This window comes from Prinia subflava, chromosome 4 (assembly GCF_021018805.1).
Source record: "Prinia subflava isolate CZ2003 ecotype Zambia chromosome 4, Cam_Psub_1.2, whole genome shotgun sequence".
Taxonomy (NCBI): domain Eukaryota; kingdom Metazoa; phylum Chordata; class Aves; order Passeriformes; family Cisticolidae; genus Prinia; species Prinia subflava.
In genome coordinates this window covers 7,243,626-7,251,582 of record NC_086250.1, presented here as the reverse complement: position 1 = coordinate 7,251,582, position 7,957 = coordinate 7,243,626, and positions in this window count along the sequence as shown.

Sequence of the window (7,957 nt, the reverse complement as noted above, 5' to 3'; positions counted from 1 at the left end):
ACAAAGTATTTTTTTTCATTCTTGCCTCAGCTCAGAACTTCTATTTCACCAGAAATATACTTATAAAAAACTGCTCAAATCACATTCTGGATTCCTAAATTACCTATGTGGAAGAAATGTCCTAAATCAACTGGAACTGTTGGTTAATGTGTGAACATTTTCAATTATAAAAAAACAACAATCAGAAGAACCTGAATGTGAAAGCAGCTCTTTCATTTTCCTACAGAATGCTGGATTACTTCTGATAAAACTTTTAATTTATAAAAATCTGTTCCTTTGGAGAAGGTACAACTCACTCCCCTGTACTCTCATAATTAAAAGAAAAATGAACCTGGTAAGTGATTTATTGATGAAAAAGTGGGGAAACTAAGAGTTAAACTTCCTGTGTTCACAATAGACATTGTCTTTTCTTGAAAGAAAAATATTAATTTTGAAAGGCAAGTGGGAAAAAATGGAGCTTAGGAGATGAGAAAGTACTGGACCTTCTTTCTTAATGTTGTTTCCAACACTAGCTGCAGGTAATCATCTGTATAGAAGTCATGTTCTTCTTATCTAAACCTTGTAAAAGCAGTATTCACATAGAAAGTAGAAAAATAGAAAAATTTCCAAGTAGAAAAATAATGGGAGAAGTGGGATAAACCCCCAGACCTTTTTAAACCATTGAACATTCCTCTGCTCAATGGATTAAAAAAGTCAAAATCAACCACCCCCAAATTGAAACCAACTTAGCCAACTGTTATTTCCTAGCTTTGGGTTCTTTTTGTCACAATATGGTTACTGAAACGTGGATTTTGGTTGATGAATTTACTTGTAGCACAGGACTGTATGACAAGCAATGTTTCTGCATTTTGTTGCATGTCATTAGTTTCCTCCCCATAAACCATGCAGGCTGTCACTCAAAGATACCTTCCATGGGTTTTTTCAGTCTCAGTAGATTAAATTTTGAAGTATTTTAAAATAAAGAGTGAAAAATGAGCTGGAGGAGTGAAATCAGGGTTAATTCAATTGCACTTTTAAGGGCATCCTGACATTCAAAAAAGTGGCCAAGCACATTCTGCCTGCTTGTTTTGATACAGATACATCTGTCAAGAATTCGTGCACAAGCTCATATGGGACTCCCAGGATTGTGTGTGTTGTAAAATAAATCTGTATTGGTCTGCTCCCAATCCAAATACACTTGTGACTAAAGCTCTCACATGCAGATAGAGATCTAGCAAATCAAAGTATGTTTCCAGGAGCTGTAACTTATTGAATTTACATATAAAATCTAACAGGTGATGGAAAAAAAAATACATCAAAGATTACTTGAACTCTACTGTAATATACTCCTACCATTAGATCTTATTTTATTGAATGATTCATGCCTTATTGGCTTTTCTAGATTTGCTTTTATATTTCTGCCTCGCTATTTTAAGATGCATTATCTTTAATCCAAAAACTGCCATCCTACCTAAACCTATTTCGAATTTTCTATGATTAAATCTCATTGAGTGAAGATTAGTGAGAATTATGGCTCTTTCACGGCACAGTCTGAGGGAACACACCAACCACAGCTTGGCATAACCCAAAAAATGCCTTGTCCACCTTTACATTTTGTAACATCAAGATGTGAAGCTATAAAATGGGAGGGATTTTTTTCTTAACTGAGAAAAAAATAACAGGAGACACACTGATTTGTGTTCAGCTTGTTCCTCACAGCAGAAAGCCTCGCAGTTTTCATAAATTCATGCATATATCTGCATTATTCATGCAGAACACAGGACGTGTCGCTTCTGTAGAGAAGGGACCCAGAGCTCAGGCTGGGAGGGAGCTCAGACCAGGACATGCTTGATACCAGCTCCTCTGGAACTTGACTGCTTTGCAGGAAAATCTCCCATTTGGAGCCACCACAGATGGCTCAAAATCTGTCTGCACATGTAATTAGCAGAAAATGAACAGAAATTTGCCATTATTTGGGAAAGATCAGGGCAATAACTGAAGAAAGTCCACTGAAGTTTTTATATCCCATACTTCCTCTTCACTTCAGATAAAATCCCACTCCCCATTTAAAAACGCCTAGAAATTATCTCCTTGGTCATTCAAGGAACCTGGAGCATACTGTGTGGTTTGAAGTTATCCCAATTCCTGAACTTCGAGGTGGCAGCAGTGGACAGGGACTCTGACTCTGGGCCTGACTGTGTTGAGTGCTTAGCAAAAAACAAGGATTTTGATTCTAATGCCTTTTGAGTAACAGCCCTTTTTACAAAATAAGTAAAAAAATCTTGCATACTTGTAATATAAAACCTCAAATTTTAGTTGCAGAAATAGCATTTAAATGTTATTCCTCTGCAGAGTAGTTAACAAGAATTAATTAAAGATACCCACACTAACTTAATCACCTTATTGAGTAAATTAAACATTTTCCTTTAAAAAATACACGTAATAACTTAATTTGAATTTTCCCCCAAAGTTCTGAGTTAGTGCATGATTATTTTTAATGGAAAATCTCAGTATGCCTTTTCTGCAATGAAAATGTTTAAAAGATAAAATTCTTTAAAAATGTATTTTCTTACATTGATTATATTAATTCCCAATAATTTAAAAAATCATCTTCTTATGCTCACCATATTGAACTCAGCATTTTGTAAATAGAAAAGTTTAAGATAAAAAAACATGTGTATGAAGTTGGTGTAATAAAAGTACTCCAGTTATTGATCAGTTATTCAGTTATATCAGAGCACATGGTAAGCAAGTCCACATTCCTTTGAACAGCTTCTGTTTCTGAGGTGTCTTTTAGTGGCAAAAGAATATTAGTTGCACTATGAGTTGTTGATTTATTGAAGTGTAGAGGATACAGCCTCAGACACTACCTGAACTGCTTCCTGCCTGAACTGTGCAGGCTGCTGCTTTGCCCATATTTCAAAGTATGTTTAGCTGAATAAATGTATTTTCAACATTACAATGAGGTGGAATCACCTCTTCCCTTGATTAGCATTTCATGGTAGTTTGGTACAACAAGGCCCGAAGTTATACGTGGGGGAAACAGGCATAAATAAACGTAAAATAAAAAAGTCTCTGAAGCATTTTCCATCATCGAGTGCCCTCCCTAATAAAGGGCACAAGAAAACCTGATGTCATGAGGAATGTGGAAGTCCCTTGTGAGTTTCAGGTCACTTCCCCCTCTTCTCTTCTCTTCTCTTCTCTTCTCTTCTCTTCTCTTCTCTTCTCTTCTCTTCTCTTCTCTTCTCTTCTCTTCTCTTCTCTTCTCTTCTCTTCTCTTCTCTTCTCTTCTCTTCTCTTCTCTTCTCTTCTCTTCTCTTCTCTTCTCTTCTCTTCTCTTCTCTTTCCCCTTCCCTTTCCTCTTTCCCTCTCCCTTTCCTTTACCCTTGCTGACCTCTCACACCACTCCAGGGGCTTTAGGATATTTTCTTTCACCTGAAGTGACCTTGGTGGCTCAATCAGCATCTGAGGAACAGCTCTGTCCCCTCCACCCACCACTCCAGTGCCAGGAGCAGGAGCTGAGAGAGGGGCTGGTCCCAGCTGTACCCAGGAGCAGCCACACATTGAGGACACTGCACCGAGCACCTGAGGCTCCGCAGGATACCCAGGGCTGCCAAGAGGACACAGGGAAAACACGTGGCAGTATGTGAATGTCACAGGACCACAGTCTGATCTTCTCCCCAGTCACAAACCTTACTCCTCAGGACTTGAAAGGACTCAGGAACTGTGCTGGATTTGGCTGGGGTAGAGTTAAATTTCTTCCTGGCAGGTGGCAATGGCTGTGTTTTGGATTTGTGCTGGAACAGTGCTGATAACACAGGGATGTTTTAGTTACTGCTGAGCAGGGCATGCACAGAGCCAAGGCCTTTTCTGCTCCTCTCCCACCCCACCAGTGACAGGACTGGGGGGCATTGGGAGGATTCACATCCAGGACAGCTGACCCCAACTGGCCACAGGGACATCCCAGGCCATACAGCATCACTCCAGTATGCAAAGGTGGGAGGAGGAGAAGGAGGAAGGAGGGGATAATTTGGAGTGATGGAATTTATCTTCCCAAGTCACTGTGACCTGTGATGGAGCCCAGATTTCCTGGGAAAGGCTACTAAAATGACAAAGCAGAATCCATATGAAGCAAACTACTGAAGAAGCTTCCCCACCCTTCCCTTTCCAGGTTCCAGAGGAAGTCCTCTGCTGGGCTGGTCCAAACACTGGTAACTCAGCGAGGATCAGGCTGTTTCACATCACCTGGGCTGTGCAGGGACAAGGTTGGAGGCAAACACCCCTCTGCAGACAGGTCTGATACAGCCTTGCTGGAGGGAGACAGTGTCTGGGCTTGAGCTGTCATTCAGTTTAACCAGCTGGTATGGAAAAGCAGAGCATGTGGTTCAGGACTGCAAGCTCATACTTGTTTCTAAGTCATCATCGGCCAATACATAGTTCCAAGCTCTGTGGTGAATATTTGAACACTGACATTGTGCAAAAAAAAGGAACTTTTTAAATGAAAAAATGGCTGTGGGTATCAATTGTGGGGTAAACATCTTCCACCTCAACAAAAACCTGGCCAAGGCAGTGGTCCAGGTATAAAAGATTGCAAAGTACACTGCATTATTTTCAACTTCTAGTCACTTTTTAAAAAATGGGTATAATTGTCATTAGTTATCTGTTACCTGCTCTCCAGAATTTACTACTGATATTCATTAGTGTTAAGGGAGTACTTGAGCTATCTTCTGAATTTTAGGGCACTGCTGTGGTACTGTGCACTTTGGAAAATGTACAGGTTAATATAGATGATTATAATATTCATGAGGAGAAATACAATACAGGGCAAGGCTGGGAGCAAGAGCAGTGGTTTGAGGGATGTGCTGCATCTCTGGGGAACAAGGAGAGGCTAAGAAATAAATTAAAATGCTGTTTTTAAAGCTTGGTAACTCAGTGTGGAGCTAAAGTAGTATCTCTGACTTCAGAGGTCTCTTAATTTGAGAGGTGTGTGATTTAGTGCTACCTGTTATTTGGGTTACCTTAGAGTTATTTCAACGCTAAGGTATCCAAATATTGGCAAATATAAATAAAAATGGGGGAGAAAGGAGAACAGAGCTGTAACAACCATGCAGCTAATCAAAGAGTAGTCCATGAAAATACAAAGATTTTCTTTTAAAAATATATGTCAAAACTAATCATAAGACCATGATGTGTGGGACTTTCAGCACAGCTGGGCAAATAATGCCCTTTTATGTTGATTGTATGAGGCTGATATTTGGAGCCATCACCGTAACAGTTGTATTTGCTTGGGATGATCAGGAACAATTAAAAATGCTTAATTTGAAAGAAAACTCATGCAACTCTTTATTTATTATTTAACTAATGGGAGGGGCTTTCATCTATAAATGTTCATCTATTATTTAGAAAGGAAAATGCAGTGCCGTGGGTTTTTTCATATATCAGATGATTTTCCTATCTGCAAGGGCTCAATGTTTCAGTTTATAAATGGAAAAAAAAGCTTTTGAAAGGTACTGCAGTATTTTCCAAGTGACAGAATGTCTCTGAAAAACCCACATTATGCCTCAAACATCCCCTCCCTCAAAAAGAAGGTTGTAAATAAATAGCATTATTTCACACAAGGATGTTATGATGTTGAACCTGCAAAGATCTCTGTTTTCTGCCTATAAACATGATACGTAGAAGGTCTGTCCTGGAGCTTTCCCCACCTGCTTGGGCCCATGATAGCCCTTGAGGCCTTGGCCAGAGTATCCTCAGCCAGCAGGACTGTCAGGGCAGAATGCCCCGCACTGATTGTAATGTGATACAATGCTCTGGAAAGGTCTGATTTTCCCCTAAACCACCTGGCTACTAACTAAACTTTCTCCCACTTCACTTTTTGGTCAACTTAGGCTCACCCTCCTTGGAACTAAAGTCACATTTTATGCAGGTCACTCTGTTCATATCCTGCCACCCATTACCTTATCATGTGTTATGTCTTTCTGAGGTTGCAACTTACTTACAGTGTTTATTTGTACAATTTTACATCAGAAGAGTTCCTGCTGAGATGCCCTGAACTCCACAGAACCGAGTTCCCCCAGCTTCTGGTTTCTTTATGTTCTTTGGAGTGTGAACCAGGGGTGACACCTCTACAGCCAAGGCATTTCAAACTCCTTTTCCACTTCTCTCTGCTAAGCAGAACTCAGGTGTACTGAAGGGTGCTAACCTGCATGCCAAATTCACATGGAATTTTTGCAGAGCAGCCTGCCGGTGACACATCCATCAACCATTGCTTCTGAAGAGCAGCTCCCAGTCTTCCCTGCCAACTACTAATTGGAAGGCAGAAATTAGCAAAGATATTGAAGTTTTAAGGCACATCAGGAGGCTAAAGGCACAGTGCATTTTTGTAACTTTTCTTTCAGGGTGTAGATTTACCAACTTGGAAGTGCCAGAGGATGTTTATTGTCTATAAAATGACATTACTAAAGCATCTTCTGCTTTCAGAAGGCAGCAAAGGCCAGTACACATCATCAGCAGAGGACAGCATACATTCTTGATACATCCATAAAGTTTTCCAATACACTTGTTGGTGAACTTGCCTGAACTCCATTTTTATATCCAAAGACAGTAGCCAGCAGCTGTTCAGAAGTGCTCAGAAAATGTGTTAGCAGTTACCAAGTGAATTCATTTTTCTATTTTAAAATTCTTTCAAGAACTAACGAACTACAGTAACAATAGAATCTCTGACACTCCTACTCAGACCAATGTTTGGGCACCTGACAAGCTCCAGTGAAGTGTGACAGCATCTCTCAGCACCCATGTCACAGTCACACAGCATCTCCCTGCAGCTGGGAACCACTTGGATGGACAGGCTGTCTGTAGAGGTAGGTGGAGAACTTCCCTGCAGGAATGGGACCACACAGCTTCCCCTGCCCACACCAGAGCTCCAGGTGTGCAGCTGGCCCTCACTCACTGCCAGTGAGAATTATACCTGTGAAATGATCTTCCAGACACTTAAACCCATGGTACCTTTAACTACAAGACACTGGTGGCATAACCAGATTTATGAGTCCCCTTGAGTTATGCCATGCTGACAGAAATGCTGATACAACCTACTTTAGTCTCAACATTTTAACATCAGTTACTTTGGTTACCAAAGGTTTTGCTGTGCAAAGATCAAAGTGCTAGTAAGTTTTAAACTCCCTACAAGTATTTTACATATTTCTTATACAATGGAATGCTACAATTTTCCAAAGTCTGGTATCTCAACACTTACACAGACTTGCAGCTGTAACCTGCATTCAAGTGAGTGCCACCTGAGGAATAAAACTCTCTGTTGCTATTCTGCCAAATGACCTGATCCTCAAATCGTGCCCCTGATTCTGGACTGAATACTGCAACTACTGTAATTCTTTATTTAGAAAAAAACCCGTATTTGTGGTAGATAATTACTTTTCTGTTAGATTCCTGCCCTTCTGAGGAAACAGAAAATTTTGCAAGTCAGAGAAAGTCATTAAAGAACCAGATTAATGCAAAAAATGCATGAAAAGCAGTTTCTCTAGCTGATATCACCATACTGCTAAACAGGCTAGCAACAATAAATCTATAGCATGTACACAGCACCAGTATGTACACCTGGAAGCTTATATAAAGGAAGCATGTTCATAAGGAAAAAGCCAACTACATTTGGTTCTTGGTTTTGGTTCATTTTTGCATTGTTTAGAAGTACCTATTTTTAGGTGAAGCATTGTAAAATGCATTTGAGAGCAAATTATTCACCTGTATTTGTTGCGCAACTTAAAATTTTCTAACACCAGATGCACACGAAAGAGTGGGAACAAAAGAGTGGCTCTAGAACCAGAGTCACCCCCATTAACAGTAATTAAAACACAGTATTAAACTTTCATGGCAAATATTCTTTGAATGACCTCTCTACACTATAAAAAGTGCCTAGCTAGAGCTTTCCCTCCAGCAGCATCACTCTGACCTCGCCAAGGGAAGA